Source organism: Mesoplodon mirus (assembly GCF_964341445.2).
Source record: "Mesoplodon mirus genome assembly, chromosome: 5".
Lineage (NCBI taxonomy): Eukaryota > Metazoa > Chordata > Mammalia > Artiodactyla > Ziphiidae > Mesoplodon > Mesoplodon mirus.
The window spans coordinates 74,541,281-74,568,683 of NC_138980.1; positions in this window are offsets into that span (position 1 = coordinate 74,541,281).

A 27,403-nucleotide genomic window follows, 5' to 3' on the forward strand; every position below is an offset into this window, starting at 1 on the left:
ATGCGGGCCTCTCACTGTTGTGGCCTCTCCCGTTGCGGAGCACAGGCTCCGGACGCCCAGGCTCAGCGGCCATGGCTCACGGACCCAGCTGCTCCGCGGCATGTGGGATCTTCCCGGACCGGGGCACGAACCCGCGTCCCCCACATCGGCAGACGGACTCTCAACCACTGCGCCACCAGGGAAGCCCAAGAGCTATTTTTTACTTTTATTTATAACACTGAAGAAACCTTTTCTGATGTCTCCCAGTAAACTTATATCTCATTGGCCTAAATTGCATTAGTTGCCCATGCTGAAACAAATCACTAGCGAGGGGAACAAGACCATCATGATTAATTTAGACTACTCAGTACATGATCAGTGGACGGCCCCAGCTTTCCTTGAAGCATTTTGTATGTTGAGGGGGTTGGATACCTGAACAGAGTTATTTTCATGGGAAACTAGAAGATGATTATCAACATGAGAGCAGAGTTGGCAACCATCATGACACTTGTAGCAATAAAGAAATAAAAACCACCTGTAATCTACCTGATAAAAATAAACATGATGTCTATATGTTTACAGGCTTTTTTTTTCTTACATACACTGGCATAAAAATATATACAGGCACACTTCAGAGATATTGTGGGTTTTGTTCCAGACCACTGCAGTAAAGCAAATATTGCAATAAAGTGAGTCACATGAACTTTTTGGTAGCCCAGCACATATAAGTTATGTTTACACTATACTGTAGTCTGTTAAGTGTGCAATGGCATTATATCTAAAAAACAATGTACATACCTTAATTAAAAAATACTTTATTGCTGAAAAGTGCTAACCATCATGACAACACAGAGTTGCCACAAACTTTCAATTTGCAAAAACACAGTGTGAATGCAGGGAAGCAAAACATAATAAAATAAGGTGTGCCTGTATTTCTTTTAACCAAATTTAGTTAAATTAAGTTTTAACCAAAATTGTATCGTAATATTTACTATTTTATAACATGGTTTGCTAGCTAATGCCTTTCTGTTAGTAAATGTGGATTTCATCATCATTTTAATGGTGCACTATTCTATTATGTAGCTGCATCATAATTAATTTAATAAAGTTCCTCCTGTTGAACATTTTGAATATTTGGAAAAACGCTTCAGTGAACAGTGTTTGTTAGTCTTACATATTTGCACACTTCCTCGTTGTAATGTCATACAAATGAAATTGCTGAATCCTAGACTTGTAGGGTTATCCTTCAGAGAGATTATATCTAGCTGACTGTGGATGTACTTATCATCTTTTCTAACCTGTTCAACCAGATATTGCTGATATGTTTGTTGATCTGTGAGGCAGTTATAGCTTAGTGATTAAAAGCATTGGTTTGGGAGTTACACCTACCTGGGCTTATATCCTGACTCTATTATTTATCAATTGTATGACTTTGGGAAGTCATATGACTTAACTTTTCTGAGCTGGTTTTATCTGTATAGTTGGATAGGGGAGGTGTTAATACTTGATTTATGGGATAGTTGGGAAGATTAATGGAGATAATTTTTAAATTCCTTATTCTAGGGCCTGGTATATAGTAGTCATAGTATTTGAGAGATGCATTTTAAATTCAAGATAAAATCTCTTAATTTTATTAATTATTCTTATCTTCTCACTCTCCTCTCCCCGCCCCTGACAAATCCCATAGCTGGGCTGAGAAAAGAGATGCACTGAACCTTGTAATCCCTGAAGATAAGGAAGACTTGGGAAAATTAGTGGATGTGTACAAGGTGCTGAAGCATCTAAATAAGGTTTGGTCATTAGTGGAGAGCTTTGTCCTTCAGGACCCATCCATTGGTGAGCTGGCTTTGTGTGTGTGTGCATGTGCACATGTGAGTATATACACGTGTGTATGTGAGCTTTCTCTCATATTTCTGAATCTCTTTCTGAACTTGTGAGGGTACTTGAGAATAATGTGTTGCTTGAAAGTTTATTAGATCTTACAAATAAAACTTTTATTTTAGGGATTTTTTTTAGAGACAGGAATTTGATGTATTTTTATTTCATAAATGTTTATTGGTCTATTTAAGCTTTGTGTTTCTTCTTGTACCCACTTTTGTCACTTTGTTTTTTCTAGGTTTTAGAATTTATTGGCCTATACTTGTTCATGTTTATTCCTTTATGATATTAGATATCCTTTGCATTGTTGATTTTTTTATTCTTATCTCACTATTTAATTTATATCTTTTATTCTTGACCATTTTGACTATTTAAAAAATGTTTTTAAAGAATCAGCTTTTGGTTTTATTTATTTATTTATTATTATTTTTGTGTGTGTGTGTGGTATGCGGGCCTCTCACTGCTGTGGCCTCTCCCGTTGTGGAGCACAGGCTCCGGACGCACAGGCTCAGCGGCCATGGCTCATGGGCCCAGCCGCTCTGCGGCATGTGGGATCTTCCCGGACCGGGGCACGAACCCGTGTCCCCTGCATCGGCAGGCTGACTCTCAACCACTTCGCCACCAGGGAAGCCTGGTTTTATTTTTTTCTGTTCTTTATTGTGGTAAAATATGCATAACATAATATTTATCATTTTAACCACTTGTGAGTGTACAATTCAGTGGCATTAATTAATTCACAAGATGGTGTTGTACCCATCAGCACTATCTGTCTCAAAACTTTTTCTTTTGTTATCTCCAACATAAACTATGTAACCATTAAACAATAACTCTCCCTTCTCCTCTTCCACTAGCCCCTGGTAACTGCTATTCTGCTTTCTGTTTCTGTGAATTTGCCTATTCTAGGTAGCTCATAAAAGCAATATTTGATCTCTGTGTTTGGCTTAAGTCAATAAGCGTATTTTTGAGGTCCATCCATGTTGTAGCATATATCAAAATTTTATTATCTTTTATGGCTGAATAGTATTTTGTTGTGTGTATGTGCCACATTTTGTTTACCCCTTCATCTGTTGATGGATACTTGAGCTGTTTCCACCTTTTGGCTGTTGTGAATAATGCTGCTATGAATATTGGTCTACTGATACCTGTTCGAGTCCCTTCTTTCTGTTCCTTTGGATGTATACCTACGAGTTGTATTGCTGGTTCATGTGGTAGTTGTATGTTTAACTTCTTGAGAAATCGAGAACTGTTTTCCACAGTGGCTGCATAATTTTACTTGCCCACCAGCAATGCATGAGGGTTTCTATTTCTCCACATCCTTGCCAACACTTCTTATTTTCCATTTTTAAAAATTATACCCATCCTATTAGGTGTGAAGTAGTATCTCATTGTGGTTTTGATTTGCATTTCCTTAATGACTAATGATATTGAGTATCTTTTCATGTGCTTATTGGGCATTTGTATCTTTTGTATCTTATTGGGCATCATCTTTGGAGAAATGTCTACTCAAGTCTCTTGCCCATTTTAAAAAAAATTTAATTTAATTAATTTATTTATTTTGGGCTGTGTTGGGTCTTCGTTGCTGCATGTGGGCTTTCTCTAGTTGTGGTGAACGGGGGCTACTCTTTGTTGCGGTGCGCGGGTTTCTTATTGCAGTGGCTTCTCTTGTTGTGGAGCATGGGCTCTAGGCGCGTGGGCTTCATTAGTTGTTTGCACACGGCCTCAGTAGTTGTGGCTCGTGGGCTATAGAGCGCAGGCTCAGTAGTTGTGGCACACGGGCTTCATTGCTCCGTGGCATGTGGGATCTTCCCCGACCCGGGCTCGAACCCGTGTGCCCTGCATCGGCAGGCGGACTTTCATCCACTGCGCCACCAGGGAAGCCCCTGGCAGCAGCTTTTAAAGTATGCAAATATACCTGTTTCAGGTGAATACTGGGCAATGGGTGTTTTGGTCTGCTCCCTCTGCACTGTGGCCTGGCGTGATAGCCAGTTAAGAACTGTTTCTTTGTTTGTTCCCCTCCTCTTGAAGAAATCACGAACACAAGCTCCACTGGCCATCAAACCAGGTGTTCAAGAGTCATGCCCTGTGCTGCACCCACAAGATCTGGGGTGCCAGAGATATACACAGACTCTTTCTGGGAAATACCAGTGACCTGGAGTAAGGCAGAGGGAGAGTGTGAAGATAGTATCTGCTGATGACTTCCCTGGTCTCTGGAGAGTATTGGCATCGGCCCCTTGATGTGTGTTAAGTTAGAAGCCTGCCCCTAAGGCTGCAGCTGTCAAAATAAGCAAATAGTCCTCTTTCACCAAGAAGACTGGTTTCAGTCTGCTGCCTCTGCTGGGGGGTTAGGTATGGTGAGTCCATGCGAGCCCTTTAAGAACTGTCTCTTAATTTGCCATATAGTCTTATAGATCTCACAGATAGAAGCACTGTTGGCTTTCAAAGCTAGATGTTTTGGGGTCCCTTCTCTCAGGAGGATGTCTTAAAAGTTTGGGTGCTGGATGTGGGGTCCAAACCCGTTGCCCCTCAGGGAGAAGCTGAGAGTTGTGAGTTCCCTCCTGGTTGTGTGCCACCTTGCCAGGGTTGGGGTTTATGGTGAGATTTGTGTCTCAGCCTCTCTCACCATTATTTATTTATTTTTATTTTTATTTATTTATTTTTTAAATGCAACTTTTTTTTAATCTTTTTAACTTCTTTATTGGAGTCTTACCATTTTTTAAATTGAGGTTTAGTTGATTTACAATATTAGTTTCAGTTGTACAACATAGTGATCCAAAATTTTTATAGATTATACTCCATTTATCGTTATTACAAAATATTGGCTATATTCCCTGTGCTGTACAATATATCCTTGTAGCTTATTTATGTTTTACATAGTAGGTTGTTGCTCTTAATCCCCACTCCTATTTTGCCTCTCCCCCTTCCCTCTCCCACTTATAACCACTAGTTTGTTCTCTATATCTGTGAGTTTGCTCTCTCTTACCATTTTTCAAATTTTCATTTATTTATTTATTTATTTATTTATTTGTCATGACACGTGGCTTGCAGGATTCTAACTCCCTGACCAGGGAGCGAACTTGTGCCCCCTGCAGTGGAAGCACAGAGTCGTAACCACTGGACTGCAAGGGAATTCCCCTTCTCTTACCATTTTTTTTTATTGGGGTGTAGTTGTTTTACGATGTGTTAGTTTCTAACTCTTACCATTTATAATGTGGATTTTTTTCTTGTTCACCTGATGTGTAGGAGTCACTCATCCTCTGGATTTGTTTCAGAGGAAATTTTTCTATATGTAGCTATAGATTTGGGGTGTCCATAGGAGGAGGTGAGTTCAGGAGCCTCCTATGTCACCATCTTGAAAGAGGTAGCCTGTTTTTGTTTTTAATAACAGGCAGTTAACTTGGTTGGACACAAACAGCAAACTTTTTTGTGCTGTTCAGTTCTTATACTTGGCTGAGATGCTTAGAGTCTCACCTACATGTGCTTTGTTTAGAGGTCTGCAAGAGATTCAGGCAGAGCTTATATGTAGAGTTTGAAAGTCCCTTTCTTTCTCTCACATTGTTGTGATTCACTCTTCACATTTTAGGACCTATGGTTGCCTCTGTAATGTGGTGCTTCAGGTTATAAAAACTTTGGATTTTTTGTCAGACTGTGCTATGTCAACTGTGGTCATCCAAGGCTAACAGCCATTGAAAAAATGGGAAACCACCTGTACCATTCCTGTCTTTTAAGGATCGACTGCCATTCATAGTCTGCCTGTTTTGTTTACTCTGCAGTGCCTTCCAGTAATTATTTTTCATATTTTATCCAGAGTTTATAGTTATCTGGGTGAGGGTCAGTCTGTTAGGAGTTATATTCAGCTATATTAAAAAGTCTCTTATTTTTAATAAAAATAATTGTATTTATCTATGTAAATAAGTACTTTATTCATATGATTGATGTATTTGGTCTCAGTTTTGACATACTATTTTAGATTAATTTGCTGTATTCATCATTTTCTGTTTGCTTGTTTTACTAGCATATATCTTAGAATTGGCCATTTTAGGTCAAATCCATTCTTTCATTTTTCTTTTTTTAAGGATCCAGTGAAAATGACATTACTCTTCTTTGTCAGTCTTTTATATTTATCACTGTCTCTCATCCTGTTTACCATTATCTTCATTTTCCTTCACTTTCTTTATTTTACTTTTCTCATTCTGTCCTCTCTGTCTCTTAGTACACCTTGGTCGTATTTTTATCTTCCTTGGGGACCTTATAATAGTCTTCATTTCTGAGATAATTTTATTGGGTTTTTTTAATAGCTTTTCTGAATATGATCAGTTTCTAGTTCACATCTTCTTTTGTTGTCTGTGTTCATTCTGAGCTTTTCAGTTTCTGAATTGTGATGTTCTTTCATAGTCACACTTGCTTAATTATATTTAATTAATGTTACAGTATTTTGTTAATTTTCTTCTGTTTCTTGGCTGGGACTTGGTTGTTTTGTGTTTTCAACTCCTGAAAAGTTTTGATTTTCATTTTGTTTTTCTGTTGTAACTTGTATGGATGCTGAGTTCTTTTTTATTTTTCTCGTTGGTGTTTATTTTTGTTGTGTTTTCCTGGACCATTGATCTCATGTTAAATGTTTCCTCTTCTATTCCTACAGTGAAATGCAGTTTCTTTAATTAATAGTACTTTTTTTTTGGTCTATCTCTTCTGAATTATTTCTTAATTTATAATTTTAATGGGCCCCTTACTTTTACCCACTTCTTCTGTTTGCCACCAAACCTGAGAGCCATCTCACTCTCTAAGAGTCCTCTTTCACCCAAGAAATAGTGCCTTCCCTGTGCTGTAACCTGTGATTCAGTACAGTTTCCAAGCTCTTGTGTTTAAAATATCCAAAAAGCAGTGCTGTGATCCACTAAGTTTCAGATTTTTCTCTCAGTATTTCCCTACTCAGAGTAGGTCCTTTCCCTCTGAAAGCAAGACCCTGAATGACATTATATGGTGTTTACCATTAATATTGTTTCACCACCATTAAGACCATACTACACTTTTCACTCTTCCTGCAGCCTCAGATTCTTTGCTTAGATCTCTCTGGAACACTCTGCTGACATCTGGTGTTTATTTCCCACTAACAAGAAAATTGAAGTTTGTAGTATCTCTGTTTCCAAGTTACATTGTAGGCATAGGTAATGAGTGATTTTTGTTTTCTTTCCTTATTGGTGGTTTTCAGGAAGCTGTGTGGAGGGAATTGCATTTAGAAGGATATCTTTATTTTGTGACACCCTCTTACTATTAAAATAATCAATGTTACCAACCTGAACTTCAGAATTTTTTTAGCTGTTTGAATTTCCTTTTCTTTTTAGTGAGTGACATATAATAGGGATGAATGTTAAGAATAGTTGAAAAGAATTGCTGCCACTTTTCATATAAATATTCTTTCTCAGTATTCACTTGACCCTTTCTAGATCATCCCACAAGGGCAGTGCCTTCTTTGGAAATACTCAAGGAATAGAAGAGGCCAAGTAATGAAACAAAAATTTCTATCAGTTATAGTGTCCTGCTTTACAAACATTTTTATTCAGAGCATCCCAACAAGGGCCAAAAATACCCCATTTCTAAATGTTACACTTCACACTTATCAGAAATATGATACAGGAAACCCTACTGTGAGTTAATGAGTGTCTTGGTTAACCCAGAGGAGGCTTCACTGAGACAGTATTTTGTGTTGTTTCTTTTTTTGATGACCTAAAGGTTTTTTCATCTGGGGAGAATACACCATAGTAAAATTTTATGTGTATGAACAGTAGGCCTTTCTTTTGAATAGTGGGGGGAAGGACTATTTGAAAAGAGAAATTGAGCAAAGCTATGAAAGAGTGTATATAGAATTTGAGTATCTGGAAGTCAATTCTTCTGTATTTCTGCTAAAATTGTGCATACCTTAGTGGTACGCAGACCCTAGTTTGAAGACCACTACCCTAGTGAAACACTTGAACATATGGACAAGGAGATGTAATAGAAAGGCTTTTACAAATCTGAATGTTCATCAAAGGAAAATGGATAAATGATTTATGAAATATGCATACAATCTATTACTTAGCCTTAGTGAAAATGAGTGAACTAAAAAAAAACTACGTTTCTCATGCATCTCTCAAAAAACTTAACGCTAAGTCAAAAAGCAAGTTATAGAAGGTTATGTTGAGTATGATACGATTTATATAAAGTTTCAATACATGGAAAACAATACTATTTATATTCACTTTTTAATACATTAATAGTAAATGTATAAAAACATGTTCCAGGATAAAGAAGCACTGATAATTTTAGGATAGTGATTTTTTGTGGGGAGCTGTAGAGGAGAATTAGATTAGGAAGGGCTATATTGGGGGTTTCAGTTTTATCTGTAATGTTTTGTTTATTTTTAAAGAAGTTCCATAGTAAATAAATATATAAGTTGGGAATTACATTAGGCTCCTTATAATAGAGTTATAGTGACTTAGGCTTTATTCTTTCATATAAACAGACTTAAAGAGAAAGATAGTCTAGCATCATTTTGGTAGCTCCACAATATCATCGGGGACCTGGATCCTTCTCTCTGTTTCATCTTTTATAGTGCATGGCTTTCTTCCTAATGTCACAGGATGGCTCCTGGAGCTATACCTGGGTTTGAGACCAGAAGCAGTGAATTAGTTAATGATAGATCTATCTCTAGGGTCTCTGGACATAAGCACATAGTTAGGGGTGAAGTGAGACTATATTTATTCTCAGATTTTATTTCCTAGATGAAACGATCCAGAGTCTTTAGTATCACTTCACCTTCTGTCCAGTCATCCAAAGCGAGAGTCAGCCGAAGGTAATCTGGGCAAGGGTTGGTTTGGCATCTCTCCCAGTCGCCCTACTTGTATATGTGAGATTTCTCTGACCTGTGTGTTCACTTCGTGTCTCTCCATTTGTTTACTGTTTGTCCCTCACACTGTCCTTAGCTATGACTCTGTGTGCATACTTCATGTGGGCTTATAGTGTGCATGTGTGTATATGTGTGGTTTGTGTTTGTCTATGGACCCTAAGAGTGATTTTTTTCTAGCTTAAATTATACACTCATTTTTATCATGGTTTGACCAGTTTTGAGTTTTACTTAAAATTTTAGGAGATCTTGTTATATCACAAAAAAAGCACAGGACGAAAATCTTGAAGACTTGAGTTATAGTCCTAGCTCCGCCACTTACTGACTATATAAACTCAGATAATATACCTCCTCAGTATTGTCCCAGTATTGTTGTTACCACATCAGAGGGTTGGAAGGGATGAGTTCCAAGGGCCCTGTGAATGCTGACATTGTGGGGATTCTGAACATCCCCATATGGCATTTCTGAACCAGAAATGACAGTTGTGACACAGTGTCCAGAGGCAAGAGGAATGATCTCCAAACCCTCCAACCTCCCCACCTCCTTTTCTACCCCATCTTTTTCTCCTGACTCACACTGGTCCACTTTTCTCCTTTCCCCATGTCCTTGTCGTCTACCTGATTTTCTCCATCCAGTGTATTTCTTTTTTTTTTCTTTTTGCTGTATGCGGGCCTCTCACTGTTGTGGCCTCTCCCATTGCGGAGCACAGGCTCCGGATGCGCAGGCCCAGCGGCCATGGCTCACGGGCCCAGCCGCTCCGTGGCATATGGGATCCTCCCAGACCGGGGCACGAACCCGTATCCCCTGCATCGGCAGGCGGACTCTCAACCACTGCGCCACCAGGGAGGCCCCTCATCCAGTGTATTTCTGACAGAAGAGGAAGACCCTGTGATTGGCCAAATGAATCGCAGGATTCAGCTCATCACTGGGCTGTCAGATGAAACAGCTGAATTTTTCCAGGTATGAGGTATCTGAGTGAGGAATCTGTGTCCTGTCCCCCTCTCTTGTCTTTTCTAATCTGGCAGTTGAGCCATAGTTACCTCTACCCTGAAGCTTTCCATTCTCTAACCTGAGGACACTGGCCTTGAAATGTTGTGAGCCCCACTTCCATGCCCCTTCCCACAGAAACCTACCCAGTCTGATTTTTTCTTTTTTTCTTTTTTTTTTGTGGTACGCGGGCCTCTCACTGTTGTGGCCTCTCCCGTTGCGGAGCACAGGCTCCGGACGTGCAGGCCCAGTGGCCATGGCTCACGGACCCAGCCGCTCCGCGGCACGTGGGATCCTCCCGGACCAGGGCACGAACCCGTGTCCCCTGCATCGGCAGGCAGACTCTCAACCACTGTGCCACCAGGGAAGCCCCTACCCAGTCTGATTTTTGTTTGCCTCTTTCTCTGGGCACAAATGGCCTAGGGTTTAAGAGCATAGAGCTCAGGAATCAAAAAGCCTGGGTAAGAATTCAAGCTTTGGGACTTCCCTGGTGGCACAGTGGTTAAGAATCCTCCTGCCGGGACTTCCCTGGTGGTGCAGTGGTTGGGAATCCGCCTGCCAATGCAGGGGACATGGGTTCGATCCCTGGTCCGGGAAGATCCCACATGCCACGAAGCATCTAAGCCTGTGAGCCACAACCATTGAGCTTGAGCTCTAGAGCCCATGAGCCACAGCTACTGAAGCCCACGCACCGAGAGCCCACGCTCCTCAATAAGAGAAGCCACTGCAGTGAGAAGCCTGCACACCATGACGAAGAGTAGCCCCTGCTCGCCGCAACTAGAGAAAGCCCGCGTGCAGCAGTGAAGACCCAATGCAGCCAAAAATAAATAAATAAATAAATTGATTTTAAAAAAGAAAAAGAATTCAAGCTTTGCTACTTTCTATCTGTGTCACCTTGGGTAAGTTCCATATTCTGTCTCTTCCTTAGTTTCCTGGTCTAAGTTCAGGTGCTAGATAAGCTGCTTATTGTCTTCATTTAGGAGCATGCTTGGGAATGCAGAGTTCCTGGGCTGGCTTAGAGGCTGTCCACCTAGCTAACCTTTTTTTTTTTTTTTTTTTTTTTTTTTACTACCAGTTTGCTGATTATGGCATTGGAGGATACTATGACCCTCATATGGATTATTTTTTGGTAAGGGCAAAATATCATTCCTTTGGGCTGTGTTTCAAGTGGCAGGAAAAGGTCACAGCTCACATAGATTTGGCTTCTAGCTCAGGGACCTCTAAATTCTCAAGGATAAATCTTTGGAGATTGTTTTAAAATTAGGAGAGAAAACAGATTTTATTGTCTTCTGGTGTGATGCTGCCTCCACCAGGCACCTGGAATTGAGATGAACTCTTGGGGTAGAAAGTGATGGAGAGAGAACTACACAGAGTCCTTTGCTCTCACCTGTGTCCCCACTTGTGCTAGGAGGTTCCTCTGTCTCTCTTCAGGCAGACCTCACTCCTCAGTTGATAGGAGGAGCACTTGAGTCTATTGATCTGAGCTCCAGTACTTTAGCCTAGCACAAGCCCCTAGTGTTTCTGAGCCAGACACAGAGAGAAGATAGATATTTGTGCTTTGGGAATGACAAGCTGAATCAGCAAACAAAACAACAAATGTTTCTTCAGCACCTTTGATGTGCTGGTTACTCTCCTAGGAACTAGGGATAGGAAGGCAAAGAAAACAATTCCCATTCTCATACAGAGGCCGTGGTTTTTTGAGAGTCATACATATGAACAGCTGCTTTCAGAGTTATAGTAAGTGCTATAAAGGAGGTATGTATACAGTGGTCCTGGGATCCAGTGAACAGGCATGCAGCCTGAATGTTCAGAGGAGGCTTCCTGCAAGAGCTTAGGTATAAGCTAAGATTGTTCCTTTAAACCTGTCCCTTCATGAGAAGGCGTCCCTAGAATCAGAGCCCTCTCACTGCTGCCAGAATGTAGTCTGAAAGTAGCTATCTCTACAGTCAAGATTGACACACTGGTTACAGAAATCTGGGAAACCATGTTCTTGGCGTTGCAGGAATACCTTTTGCTGAGAAACCACATAGACCTTGAAAGCAAAAGCCAACTTGTTCCTATGGATAAGACCTCTTTGTGATTCCACTCTGAAATGTTCCTGACTTAGCCAGTTCTAGGATCAAATGTTTTCTAGATTGGTATGCATTCCTTCTTAGTCATGTTTTCTGACCCACTTCCTTTGTTGAGTTTTCTGTCTCCACCATGGAAAAATAAGTGGATTGGATTGGTGGTCTGTTCTTTGAATACAACAATTGGTTCCTGTATCTGTCCTTTCTGCCTGGGTTCCAGTCTCACCTGCCTGTATGTCCATGTCCATCCTTGAGGGGCAGGTTGACCTCCATTTGGCTGTGATGCGTTTCTCATTCTCACATCACATCCTTAATTACAATGGTTGGGAAAGCAACTGTTGTTCACGCTTCTTAACTAGTTAAGCCTAAGACCTGCGTATTCATTTTCACCTAAATTTCATAGGGATTTGACAATGAGCCTTTGGAGCTTCATGAGACAGGGAATCGTGTGGCCACATTCACGAGCTATGTAAGCATGGTCAGTACTGGATTGCCCCCTAGACACACTAAGCATGGGCTAGAAGGGTCACCACTGAACAAAACATTGAGGATTTGGATCCAGGAATTTGTATTTTTTAAAACGCTGCAGTAGATTCTAGTGATCAACTGGTATAGGAACTACTATCACTTAGTGCTTAAAAGTAGAAGGGGAAAGAGGGAAAGGGAACAGTTGCAGAATCACCTGGGGGATTTCTTTATATTACACAGCACCTCTTCATTCTGTTACTCCTTGCGTTGTCAGTCTCTTCATTAGGGAGTAAAGATCTAGAACCGTTTATTTTGCCAATCAGGTGTGATTTCCTCCTCTGGACTAGGGCTAATTTTTTAATTCTTAAAGTAATTATTTGATTTTTAAGCTAATTTTTAAAATAAGCAATGAGGAAAAAACCCTCAGGATTCCTAGATACATATAATAGGCATTTTTCTACTGTCTTTCCTTCTCTACCCAAAGTTGTATCAAATAATATGCAGATATTATCACACTGCTTTTAAGATATCTTAATTCCAAAGTTATAGCAGATTTAGACCCCACTTTCATGGGGGACAGTCCCAGAGACTTTTGCTCATAACTAATGACTCATTCAAAGGGGAAAGATTTCTGACTCATTCTTATTCATTCCTTTTGGAAGGAAGTGATTGTCAATATTGAAATTCTGCTATACCCAATTTGAGGCTGGTACAATATGAAGATCCTTCTCTGTTCTTTTAATCATCACTTATTAAGCAAAAAAAAAAAAAAAAAGCTTGATTTAGACAAAGAGTTTTCTTTCAGGAATTTCTTGAGTATGACTTGTTCTGTTTGTTGCAATGAGTAATTATAACTTAGAAAATGGACATGGGTGGTCTACTTTAGTATAATGGGCTGTAGTCACAATGTATAAATACCCTGTTTTTGCCAAGATAAAATAAGAAAAATCATTAATTACAAAATGAGTGTAAGGCCTTTTAGGACTATTGTTCTAGGTACAGATTATCAACAGCAATTATCCCCACATCTTTTCTCCAGCATGAACATTGGAGCAGTGCCTTTATGGTATGTCAAGAAGCATTGGTAAAGGATTTAGAAGAGAAGGTGGTAAAGAAATGTAGTTTGAGTTCTCTTGTGAATTAACTATGTTACTAGCTCTCCCACTCTTTGCTGCTGCCATGATATTTGGGAGTTGTTCTGTTCGCTTCTCTAATAATTGCACAGACAAGAGGTGGTAGGTATAGTATTTAAAGTTGATATTAAATATAGTTCACTTTCTTTGCCTTCTGCATATGGCTTCAGTGCTGCTTGCCACATTCTTAGAACAGTTGCAGTATTTGTTATTTACTTTTGTATCGATGATTCAGTGGAAAGAGCAGGGCCTTTAATACCCCCAAACCAAGATTCTGATGCTGAATCTGCTAGAAACTAGCTGCATATATTTGGCAGGTTATTTCCTTTAGGTTATTTGTCCCCATTGGCTTATTGGTCAGTTAAAGGTATTGAAATAACCTGTCCCTAATTTCTAATCTAGTTTTGTTAGTCCCAGCAACAGTCAATTAGAAAATATTTATAGGCACCTACAATGTATCAGGCATTGTTCTTAGGTGCTGAGGATGTTGCAGTGAATAAAACCACCAAAGTGTCTGCCCTTGTGAAGATTAAATTCAAGTGGTGGAATTGAACAATAAATAAGAAAATTAAAAATCAATAAATAACATGAATACACATTTTAGAAGTCTTATGAAGGAATTATAATGGTGTAAAGAAAAATATCTGTGTTGGAAGATTTTGTTGATCAGGGAGAACCTCTTTTAAGGAGGTGATATTGGAATGATAATGAGCCAGCTGTGTGAAAGATCTGGAAGATGATTATTCTAGGCAAAAAGAATAGCAAGTGCAAAGGCTCTGAGACAGAGAAAAACTTGGCAAAAAAAAAATATTTTGGAAGTAGCCCTTTCAATTTCAGCCACCATTTTCCTAGTTACAGGAATCTAATCTCAGACAATCCTGATCTCTCAGCCCTTAGATATGGCAGTTGTTTCATTTGCATAGTAACAAAGCATTGGGGCATGCTCATTTGGACCTTGAGTCATTGTCATGTTACTACACAGGAAATATGAAGGTGTTCTTCATTCCTGTGTCAGGCTTGTACCTCTGCTGGAGTAGGTGGCGCTTCTGTTAGTCTGACCCAAACCCTCATCCTTGGGGAGTCTGAGCCCCTGTTTACCATTATCTTTTGAGGCCATGAATGATACACTTGTCCATTTACTATTAAAATTTGACGGTTCCAAGAAACCCTCCGGTGGATCACCTGAGCACCAAATTCTTCCCTATCTCTATTACATAACAGCAACACTGTCTCCTCTTGATAATCAGGGTCAGTGACCCCTGTCAGTAAAGTGACTCCTTTTATTGCTTCCTAGTCTCTTGGCATAAAGTGCTTGAAGTGACAGTGCAGTAGCCATAGCTTAAATTTCAGTAGGATTCTCTTTATCCCCTAGTAGAAGCTTTCTATTCTGGTAACCAGGTCCTGTGGAGTAGTTCTGTCCAATAGAACATTCTGCAGTAATGGAAATGTTTAGTATTTGTGCTATTTATTATGGTAGCCACTTTCTTATGTGGCTGTTGAGCACTTGAAATGTGACTAGTACAACTAAGGAAATTAATTTTTAATTTAATTTAATTACATTTAAATGTAAACAGCCACACATAGCTACTGGCTACCTTATTGGGTAGTGTGGCTCTAGACCCACAGAGCCTATAAATGTAGAGATAGGAAACAGAAATCCTCCAAGGGGGTCACTGTGAGTGGCATTAAGCAGAGCCATTCCTATTTCCACCCCAGGGTTCCCAGACCCATGTATTCTACATATTATGGTTGTCGATTTGGGGTTGTAGAATACATCCTGGAAGATACCCTTGTCTTTGCAGAGTATAATTACAATGTTCAAGCTAACACCTTACTGGAATGTTCAAGAGATCATTCCTCTACTGTATCAGGCTACCATTTTCTGGGTGGTAGACTGTGTGATAGGACCAGTTGACCCTTTGATCATAGCTAGATTGTAAAAATTCAGGGTCCTGCCACATTGGTGAAGTCTTTAAATATCCAGTAGTTGGTCCAGAGCAGCATATCCCATTATTTGCCCTTACCTGTTTACCAGCTAAAACAGAAGTTGGCCAACTAAATGGGTCCTATAGCAGGAAAGTTAGAAATGGAGTATTTGTGGTAGAAATTGAGTGTTTAACCTTGGAATGTCAAGTGATTATGCAACAAAGCTGCCCATTGAGTTCATGTCTGTCAAACCCACCACGTCATAAGATGGGACAGGCCCAGCAGTAGGACCTTTATGATAGGCTTTTCCATTTATGTGAACAAGGAAGTTGAAATTTTGATAGGGATTGCACTGAACCTGTAGATTATTTGCATAGTAGTGCTGTGTTAGCAGTATAGTCTTCCAGTTCATGAACAGGGGGTGTCTTTCCATTTATTTAGAAGTGGAAAATAGCTGAGATTGATTCATGAATGGGTTAGCTCAAAATATGGGTGCAAATTGAAAATATATTGCTACTGGAAATGGTCCTGAAATGCAGTGTTTTGGAAATCCTCCTAATGATCAGAGCTGTGAGTGGTTCACATTGTGTGTGAAAAGAGATGTGGCCCAAGGTAAGCATAAACACAGAGTCATGCCAATTTTACATGTCACAGGCACCCCATCCCTACCTCCCACCTTGAACCAGCATCCTTAGGATCCAGACCCAATAATTAGATCCTGATGGAATACGTTGACTAGGTCCTATAGCTTCTTCAGTGTATAGTCTGGTTTTCCCTTACTAGGCCCACTACTTCCTTAGTCAGGTTATATTTTAACTTGACTTTAGTTATTGGTATAGTGACCAGAAGGAGAGATGAAAGTAGATCCTGCACATGGTTTTACAAGGCTGAGACCTCTCCATCATCTTCAAAAATGGGGTAGATCTAACCTTTTTAAAAATTTATCTTTTTATTGAGATGTAATTTACATACCATAAATTTCACCTTTTTAAAGTATATAATTCAGTGGTTTTAGTCTATTGCACAACAAGCTGGTACAACCATCATTAATCTAATTCCAGAATGTCTCCATCACAAACCCTGTGTCCTTTAGCAGTCATTCCCCATTCTCCCCCTCTCACCCACCATCCCAGTCCCTGGCAAGCATTAATCTATTTACTGCCTGTGTAGATTTGTTTATTCTGGACATTTCATACAAATAGAATCATATAAAATGTGGTCTTTTGTATCTGGCTTCTTTCACTTAACATAATGTTTTCAAGGTTCATCCATGTTGTAGCATGTATTAGTATTTCATTACTTTTTAGAGCTAAATAATATGCCATTGTATGGATATGCCACATTTTGTTTATCCATTTGTCAGTTGATGAACATTTGAGTTGTTTCCAGTTTCTGATTATTGTAAATAATGGTACTATGAACATTTGTGTACAAATTTTGGGGTGAACAGATATTTTCAATTCTCTTGGTTATCCTAGGAGTAGAGTTACTGGATCATATGGTAACTCTGTGTTTAACTTTTGTAGAAACTGTTACACTGTTTCCTACAGTGGCTGCACCATTTTACTTGCCCACCATCAATGTATGACAGTTCCCATTTCTTCACACCCTTGTCAACACTTATTATTTTCTGCCTTTTTATTATTATAGTCATCCTATGGTGTGTGATGTTGTTATCTTCTTGTGGCTTATATTTGCATTTGCATAATGACTAACGATGTTGAACATCTTTTCATGTTTCTATTGGCCATTTCTTTATCTTCTTTGGAGAAATACCTATTTAAATCCTTTGTCCATTTTAAAATTAGGTTGTCTTTTTATTAAGATATAAGACATGTATTCTTTTTTATATCCTGGATACTAGATATTTATCAGATATATAACTTGAAAATCTTTTTCCCATTCTCTGGTTTTCCTTGATGGTGTCCTTTGATGCACAAAAGTTTTTGATGTTAATGAAGTCCTGTTAATCTTTTCTTTTCCCTTTGCTTGCTTATAATTCATGTGTGACATCTAAGAAACCATTGCCTGATCCAAGGTCACAAAAATTACACCTGTGTTTTCTCTTAAGAGTTTTATAATTTTAGCTTCTACATTTAAGTTTAATACATTTTGAGTCCTTTTTTTTTTTGGGTCCATGCCATGCGGCTTGTGGGATCTCAGTTCCCCAACCAGGGACTGAACCCAGGCCACAGCAGTGAAAGCCTGGAATCTTAACCACTCGGCCACCAGGGAACTCCCTGAGTTAATTTTTATTTATGGTGTAAGCTGTGGGTCCAATTTCATTCTTTTGCACTTAGATTTCCATTTGCCCCAGCACCATTTGTTGAAAAGATTGTTCTTTCCTTACTGTATTGTCTTGGCATCCATGTCAAAAATCATTTGACGTAGATATCTGGGTTTATTTCTGGAGTAAAAATTCTATACCATTGACCTATATGTCTGTCCTTATGCCAATATCATACAATTTTCATTAATGTGGTTTTACTTTAAGTTTTGAAATCGGTGAATGAGTACTTCAGCTTTACTTTTCTTTTCCAAGATTTTTGGCTATTCTGGGTCCCTTGCATTTCCACAGGAACTTTAGGATAGGCTTTTCCATTTATGTGAACCAGGGAGTTGGAATTTTGATGAGGATTGCACTGAACCTGTAAATTATTAGGATAGTATTGCCATATTAGCAATATAGTCTTCCAATTCATGAACATGGGGTGTCTTTCCATTTATTTAGGTCTTCGTTACTTTCCCTCAGTAGTGATTTGTAGTTTTCAGTATACAAGTCTTACACTTCTTTGTGTGTGTGCGGTTTCTAGTTCAGAATTTTTAAAAAATTTCAGTATACTTGATTTACAGTGTTGTGTTAGTTGTATGTGTATACCAAAGTAATTCAGTTATTTATATATAATATATTTAATATATATTCTTTTTTATAAATTTATTTTATTTATTTATTTTTATTTATTTTTTATACAGCAGGTTCTTATTAGTCATCAGTTTTATACACATCAGTGTATACATGTCAATCCCAATCGCCCAATTCATCACACCCCCACCCCCCAGCTGCTTTCCCCCCTTGGTATCCATACGTTTGTTCTTACATCTGTGTCTCAATTTCTGCCCTGCAAACCGGTTCATCTGTACCATTTTTCTAGGTTCCACATATATACGTTAATATACGATATTTGTTTTTCTCTTTCTGACTTACTTCACTCTGTATGACAGTCTCTAGATGCATCCACGTGTCTACAAATGACCCAATTTCGTTCCTTTTTATGGCTGAGTAATATTCCATTGTATATATGTACCACATCTTCTTTATCCATTCATCTGTCGTTGGGCATTTAGGTTGCTTCCATGAGCTGGCTATTGTAAATAGCGCTGCAGTGAACATTGGGGTGCATGTGTCTTTTTGAATTATGGTTTTCTCTGGGTATATGCCCAGTAGTGGGATGGCTGGATCATATGGTAATTCTATTTTTAGTTTTTTAAGGAACCTCCATACTGTTCTCCATAGTGGCTGTATCAATTTACATTCCCACCAACAGTGCAAGAGTGTTCCCTTTTCTCCACACCCTCTCCAGCATTTGTTGTTTGTAGATTTTCTTATCATGCCCATTCTAATTGGTGTGAGGTGATATCTCATTGTAGTTTTGATTTGCATTTCTCTAATAGTGATGTTGAGCAGCTTTTCATGTGCTTCTTGGCCACCTGTATGTCTTCTTTGGAGAAATGTCTATTAAGTCTTCTGCCCTTTTTCTTTTGTTTTAGCATTTGTATATTTTATTTTATTTATTTGATTTTGGCTGCATTGGGTCTTCGTTGCTGAATGTGGGCTTTCTCTAGTTGCGGCAAGCGGGGGCTACTCTTCGTTGCGGTGCATGGGCTTCTCATTGCAGTGACTTCTCTTGTTGTGGAGCACAGGCTCTAGGTGCGCGGCATCAGTAGTTGTGGCTCGCAGGCTCTAGAGCATGGGCTCAGTAGTTCTGGTGCACGGGCTTAGTTGCTCTGTGGCATGTGGGATCTTTCCAGACCAGGGCTCGAACCCATGTCCCCTGCATTGGCAGGTGGATTCTTAATCACCACACCACCAGGGAAGTCCCTATAATATGTATTATTTTTCAGACTCTTTTCCATTATAGGTTATTACAGGATATTGAATGTAGTTCTCTGTGCTATATAGTAGGTCCTTGTTATTTATCTATTTTATACATTGTAGTGTGTATCTGTTAGTCCCAAACTCCTAATTTTTCCCTGCCTACCCCTGCAACTTTACCCTCTGATAAACATAAGTCTGTTTTCCATGTCTGTGAGTCTACTTCTGTTTTGTAAATAAGTTCACTTGTATCATTTTTTTATATTCCACATGTGAGATCATATGATATTTGACTTTCTCTGTCTGACTTACTTTACTCAGTATGATAATCTCTAGGTCCATTCCTGTTGCTGCAAATGGCAAAATTTTGTTCTTTTTTATGGCTGAGTAATATTCCAATGTATGTACGTATAGCATGTCTTCTTGATCCATTCATCTGTCGATGGACATTTAGGTTGCTTCCATGTCTTGGCTATTGTAAATGGTGCTACTGTGAACACTGGGGTACATGTATCTTTTCAAGTTAGAGTTTTCATCTTTTCCAGATATATACCCAGGAGTGGGATTGCTGGATCATATGGTAACTCTTTTTTAGTTTTTTAAGGAAACTCTGTACTGTTCTCCCAAGTGGCTGCATGAATTTATATTCCTACCAGCAGTGTGGGAGGGTTCCGTTTTCTCCACATCCTCTCCAGCATTTATTATTTGTAGATTTTTTGTGATGGTCATTCTGACTGGTGTGAGGTGATACCTCATTGTAGTTTTGATTTGCATTTCTCTAATGATTAGCAATGTTGAGCATCTTTTCATGTGCCTCTTGGCCATCTGTATGTCTTCTTTGGAGAAATGTCTATTAGGTCTCTGCCTTTTTTTTTTTTTAGCATTTGTATATTTTATTTTATTTATTTATTTTTTAACATCTTTATTGGAGTATAATTGCTTTACAATGGTGTGTTAGTTTCTGCTTTATAACAAAGTGAATCAACTATACATGTACATATATCCCCATATCTCCTCCGTCTTGCGTCTCCCTCCTACCCTCCCTATCCCACCCCTCTAGGAGGACACAAAGCACCATTGGTTGTTTTTTGTTTTGTTTTGTTTTTTTATTGAACTCTATGAACTATTGGTATACAGTATTTTGGAAATTAATCCCTTGTCTGTCGCATCGTTTGCAAATATTTTCTACCATTCTGTAGGTAGTCCTTTCATTTTGTTTATGATTTCCTTTGCTGTGCAAAAGCTTTTAAGTTTAATTAGGTCCCATTTGCTTACTTTTGGTTTTATTTCCATTACTCTAGAAGATGGATTCAAAAAATATTTTTGTAATTTATGTCAAAGAGTGTTCTGCCTATGTTTTCCTCTAGGAGTTTTATAGTATCTGGTCTTACATTTAGGTCTTTAATCCATTTTGAGTTTATTTTTGTGTATGGTATTAGAGAATGTTCAATTTCATTCTTTTACATGTAGCTGTCCAGTTTTCCCAACACCATTTATTGAAGAGACTATCTTTTCTCCATTGTATATTCTTGCCTCCTTTGTCGTAATTTAATTGACCATAAGTGCATGAGTTTATTTCTGGGCTCTCTATTCTGTTCCATTGACCCATGTGCCTTTTTTTGTGTGTGTGCCAGAACCATACTGTTTTGATTACTGTAGCTTTGTAGTATAGTCTGAAGTCAGGGAGCCTGAGTCTTCCAGCTCCCTTTTTCTTTTTCAAGATTGTTTTGGCTATTCAGGGTCTTTTGTGTTTCCATACAAATTTTTATATTATTTGTTCTAGTTCTGTGGAAAATGCCATTGGTAATTTGATACGCATTGCATTGAATCTATAGATTGTCTTTGGCAATATGGTGATTTTAATAATATTGATTCTTCCAATACATGAACACAATATATCTTTCCATCTGTTTGTGTCACCTTCAGTTTCTTTCATCAGCATCTTATAGTTCTTGTAGTACAGGTCTTTTGCCTCCTGAGATAGTTTTATTCCTAGGTTTTTTTTTTTTCATTTGATGAAGTGGTAAATGGGACTGTTTTCTTAATTTCTCTTTCTGATATTTCATTGTTAGTGAATAGAAATGCAACAGATTCCTGTATATTAATTTTGTATCCTGCAACTTTACCAAATTCATTGATGGGCTCTAGTAGTTTTCTAGTGGCATCTTTAGGATTTTCTTTGTATAGCATCATGTCATCTGCAAACAGTGACAGTTTTACTTCTTCCTTTCCAATTTGTATTCCTTTTATTTCTTTTTCTTGTCTGATTGCTGTGGCTAGGACTTCCAAAGCTATGTTGAATAAAAATGGCAAGCGTGGGCATCTTTGTCTTGTTCCTGCTCTTAGAGGGAATGCATTCAGCTTTTCACTGTTGAGTATGATGTCAGCTGTGGGTTTGTCATATATGGCCTTTATTATGTTGAGGTGTGTTCCCTCTGTGCCCACTTTCTGGAGAGTTATCATAAATGGATGTTGAATTTTATCAAAAGCTTTTTCTGCATCTATTGAGATGATCATATGGTGTTTATTTTTCAGTTTGTTAATGTGGTGTATCACATTGATTGATTTGCAGATATTGAAAAATCCTTGCATCCCTGGGATAAATTCTACTTGATTATGGTTCATGATCTTTTTAATGTATTGTTGGATTTGGTTTGCTAGTATTTTTTTGGGTTGTTTGCCAGTGTTTTGTTGAGGGTTTTTGCATCTATTTTCATCAGTGATATTGATTTGTAATTTACTGTTTTTATGATATCTTTGTCTGATGTTGGTATCAGGGTGATGGTGGCCTCTTAGAATGAGTTTGGAAGTGTTTGTTTCTCTCTAGATTTTTGGAATAGTTTTAGAAGGATAGGTGTTAACTCTTCTCTAAATGTTTGGTAAAATTCTCCTGTGAAGCCATCTGGTACTAGACTTTTATTTGTTGAGAGTTTTAAAATTACTGACTCAATTTCAGTACTAGTAATTGGTCTGTTTATATTTTCTATTTCTTCCTGCTCAGTCTTGGGAGATTTTACCTTTCTGAGAATTTGTTATATAAAATAGATAACTAATAAGAACCTGCTTTATAGCACTGGGCAGTATAGTACTCTGAACTCTTTCCCAGGTAGATTGCTTATCTCCACTTCACTTAGTTCTTCTTCTGGGGTTTTATCTTGTTGTTCATCAGAAATATATTCTTCTGCTGCCTCATTTTGTATAAGTTGCTCTTCGTATTTCTAAGTATGTGGAGGTTAGTTACATTTCTCAACCTTGGAGAAGTGGCCTTCTGTAGGAGACTTCCTATGCACCCCAGCAGTGTACTCCCCTCTCATCACCTAAGCTGTATGCTCTAGGGGTTCCTTCTCTTGTGGTGGGCTGACTATGTGGGTGGTCTGGTAGGCTTGGTTGGCCCCTTGTCTGATTGGTTGCCAGGCCCTGCCTTTTATGGATACTACTGACTGCTCTTTAGTGGGACCTGGTCAAAAGGCAACTGGTTGTAGAACTCTAGGGGGCCCCGGAGCTAGTAGTGGCTCACTGGTGGGTGGAGTCAGGGTCTTGAAGAGTCTGGAGCTGTTGCTCACCCACTGGCAGGTGAAGCCGGATCCTGGGGTTAGTGCTGGACTACTCTCAGGCAGAGCTGGTTCCTGGAGTCAGGCTGCAGGACCTAGTGATCCCATAGTTCATTTCAGATTGTTGAGCGAGGAGGTTGCTGTTCCTGACACAGGTGGGTATGTGGTCTGAGGTGTCCTGAAGGTTGCATTGACCTTCTGGTGGGCAGGGCCAGGGCCCAGTTGGTCCTAGAGTAGAGTCTGGCTTGCTGTTGGCGAGCTCAGTCTGCAGGCTGTGGAACTGTAATTTTCTGCTTCTTGTGTCTGCTCACTGATGAGTGAGGATGGTCTAGAGGCTAGTGCAAGGTCCCTTGTGGGATGGCCAGTACCTGCCCATTGGTGGGCAGAGCTAGGTCTTGGCCCTATGGTGGACAAGGTCATGTCTAGTGGTGTGTCTGGAGTCAGCTGTGCACTCAGGAAAGTCTTTGGGCAGCCTGTCTGCTGATGGATGGGTCTGTGTCCCCGCCCACTTAGTTGTTTGGCCTGGGGTGTCTCAGCACTGGTGCTTGCCTCCTGTTGGATGGGGCCAGGTCTTGGCGCTGATGAATCAAGATGGCAGCCTCCAGCAGCACTGTTCATGCATTTGAATGTTCCCCAGTATGTCTGCCATCGATGCCTAGGTCCCCAGGGTGAGCTGCAGCCAGCCCCTGCCTCTCTGGGAGACTCTGTAAGACCAGCAGTTAGGTCTGGCCCAGGGTCATATCAAATTATTGCTATTGGGCTTCCCTGGTGGCGCAGTGGTTGAGAGTCCGCCTGCCAATGCAGGGGACATGGGTTCGTGCCCCGGTCCGGGAAGATCCTACATGCTGCGGAGCGGCTGGGCCCGTGAGCCATGGCCGCTGAGCCTGCACGTCCGGAGCCTGTGCTCCACAACGGGAGAGGCCACAACAATGAGAGGCCCGTGTACCACAAAAAAAAAAAAAAAAGAAAGAAAAAATATTATTGCTATTGCCCTGGGTCCTAGTGTCTGTGGGATTTTGTGTACACCCTTTAAGATTGAAGCCTCTATTTAAGCCCTGTTGGACTTTAAAGCCAAATTCTCTGGGCGCTTGTCTTTCTGGAGCCAGACTCCCAGGCTGGGGAGCCTGACGTGGGGCTCAGAATTCTCATTTCTGTGGAAAAACCTCTGCAGTATACTTATTCTCCAGTCTATGGGTCTCCCACCTGTGGGGTATGGGATTTGATTATATCACGAGTCCACCCCTTCTGCCTGTCTCATTGTGCTTCCTTCTTTTTTTTTTTTTTTTGCAGTATGCGGGCCTCTCACTGTTGTGGCCTCTCCCGTTGTGGAGCACAGGCTCCGGGCGCGCAGGCTCAGCGGCCATGGCTCATGGACCCAGCCACTCCGTGGCATGTGGGATCTTCCTGGACCGGGGCACGAACCTGTGTCCCCTGCATCCGCAGGCGGACTCTCAACCACTGTGCCACCAGGGAAGCCCTGTGCTTCCTTCTTTATGTCTTTAGTTGTAGAAGATCTTTTCTGGTCAGTTCCAGTCTTCTTCATCTGTGGTTGTTCTACAAATAGTTGTGATTTTGGTGTGCTCATGAGAGGAGGTGAGCTCAGGGTCTTTCTACTCTGCCATCTTGGCTGCTCAATCTTGCACTTCTTTTGTTAAATTTATTCCTAATTATTTTATTCTTTCTGCTGCTATTGTAAATTGAATCGTTTTCTTAATTTCCTTTTCATATTGTTGATTGATAGTATATAGAAATACAATTGATTTTTGTATATTGATCATGTTTCATACAATCTTGCTAAACTCACTTATTAGCGCTAATAGGTTTTTTCTGTGGATTCCTTGGGTTATTCTATATCTTATATACCTGATCATGTCATCTGCAAATAGAAATAGTTTTACTTGTTCCTTTCCAATGTGCATATCTTTTATTTCTTTTCCTTGCCTAATTGTTCTGGCTAGAGCCTCCACTACAATGTTGAATAGAAGCAGCAAGAGCAGACATTGTTATCTTGTTTCTAATCATAGAGGGAAAGCTTTCTGTCTTTCACTATGAAGTATGATATTCCTTAGAATATTTTTGCAGATGCCCTTTATCTTGAAGAAGACTCCTTTTATTGCTAGTTTGTTGGGGTTTTTAAAAAATGTATTTTGTCAAATGCTTTTTCTGTATCTATTGAGATGATCATTTGGCTTTTGTCTTTCATTCTATTACTGTGGTATATTACATTGACTGATATTTGTCTCTTGAATTAACCCTGTGTTCCTGGCATAATACCTCTTTGTCATGGTGCATAATCCTTATCATTTGCTGCTGAATTCAGTTTGCTAGTATTTTGTTGATTTTTGCATCTATATACACAAGGAATATTGGTCTGTAGATTTCTTTTTTTGTTATATCTTAGTCTGGTTTTGGTATCAGGGTAACACTGGCCTCAAAGAATTCTTAGGAAGTGTTCCCTCCTCTTCTATCTTTTGTCTCAAAAAGAAAGTTACTCGTTTCTCTTAAAATTTTGGTAGAGGGAATTCCTTGGTGGTCCAGTGGTTAGGATTCTGTGCTTCTACTGTAGGGGGCATAGGTTCAGTCCCTGGTCAGGGAACTAAGATCCCACAAGCCGTGTGGCATGGCCAAAAAAAAAAAAAAAAAAAAAATTGGTAGAATTTACGGGTGAAGTCATCCTGGTATGGGCTTGTTTGTGGGAAGCTTTTCATTACTTATTCAATCTCTTTATTATAGGTATACACTGATTTTATATTTCATCTTGAGTCAGTGTTAGTCAGTTATTTGTTTCTAGGAATTTTTTCATTTTGTATAGATTATTTAATTTGTTGGCATACAATTTTACATAATATTCCCTTTTAAAGCTTCTTATTTCTGTAAGTTCAGTAGTAATGTCCTCTTTTTCATTCCTGATTTTAGTAATTTGAGTCTTCATTCTTTTTGGTTTTGGTGGGTGTAGCTGAAATTTTGTCATTTTTGTTGTTTTTCTTCAAAGACCAACTTCTGTCTTTTTTCTTTCTCTGTGTTGTTTTTTCTGTACTCTATTTTTGTTTGCTCTAGCCTTCATCATCTCCTTCATTTTACTTGCTTTGGGTTTACTTTGCTCTTCTTTTTCTGGTTTCATAAGATGGAAGATTAGACTGTTGATTTATGATATTTTTTCTTTTTTATTATAGGCATTTACAGGTAAATTTCCCTCGATACTGCTTTAGCTGCATTCCATAAATTTTGATATGCAATGTTTTCATTTTCATTAATCACAAAATATTTTCATATTTCCCTTTTTGTTTCTTCTTTTGCCCATTGGTTATTATGTAATGTGTTAAGTTCCACATCTTTTTGAATATCCCATATTTTCTTTGTTATTTATTTCTAATTTTCTTTCTTCATGATCATAGAGCATACTTTGTGTGATTTCAGTCTTTTATGAATTAAGTCTTTTCAAGTTTATTGAGATTTGTTTTATGGCCAAACATGTGGTCTGTTATGGGGAATGTCTCGTGTACTTGAGAAGAATGTATAATCCAGTGTTGATGGAGTGTTAATCTGAACTAGATTGTTATAAGATGGAGTGGAGTGTTTTATAGATGTTTGCCAGGTCTGTTTGGCTTATAGTGTTGTTCAAGTCTTCTATTTCATTACTTTCTTTTATCCCTTATGGAAAGTCGGGTATTGAAGTATCCAACCCTTATTGTTGGATTTTTATATTCTCCCTTCAGTTATGCCAGGTTTTGCTTCATGTATTGGAGGCTTTATTTTTAGGTGCATTTATGAATTTAATTGTTATGTCCTTCTGGTAGATGATTGACTCTTTTATCATTTTAACATACCCTTCTTTGTCTCAGTAACAAGTTTTGTCCTGAAGTCTGTTTTATCTGATTTTACTATAGCCATTCCAGCTCTCTTTTGGGTACTGTTTGCATGGTATATCTTTTTAAACCTGTTTACTTTTCACCTGTTTGTGACTTTGAATTTTAACTGTGTCTCCTACAGATAACATATAAATTAGAATATGTTATGTTATCTATCCTGCCAATCTCTGCCTTTTAAGTGGAGAGTTTAATCTATTTATGTTTAATGTAGTTACTGATAAGGTAGTATTTACATCTGCATTTTGCCATTTATTTTCTGTATGTTTCCTGTCTTTTTTTGAACATCTTTATTGGAGTATAATTGCTTTACAAATGCTGTGTTAGTTTCTGCTTTATAACCAAAAAAGCTATACATATACATATATCCCCATATCTCCTCCCTCTTGCGTCTCCCTCCCACCCTCCCTATCCCACCTGTCTAGGTGGTCACAAAGCACCGAGCTGATCTCCCTGTGCTAAGCAGCTGCTTCCCACTAGCTTTCTGTTTTACATTTGGTAATATATATAAGTCCATGCCACTCTCCCACTTTGTCCCAGCTTAACCTTCCCCCTCCCTGTGTCCTCAATTCCAT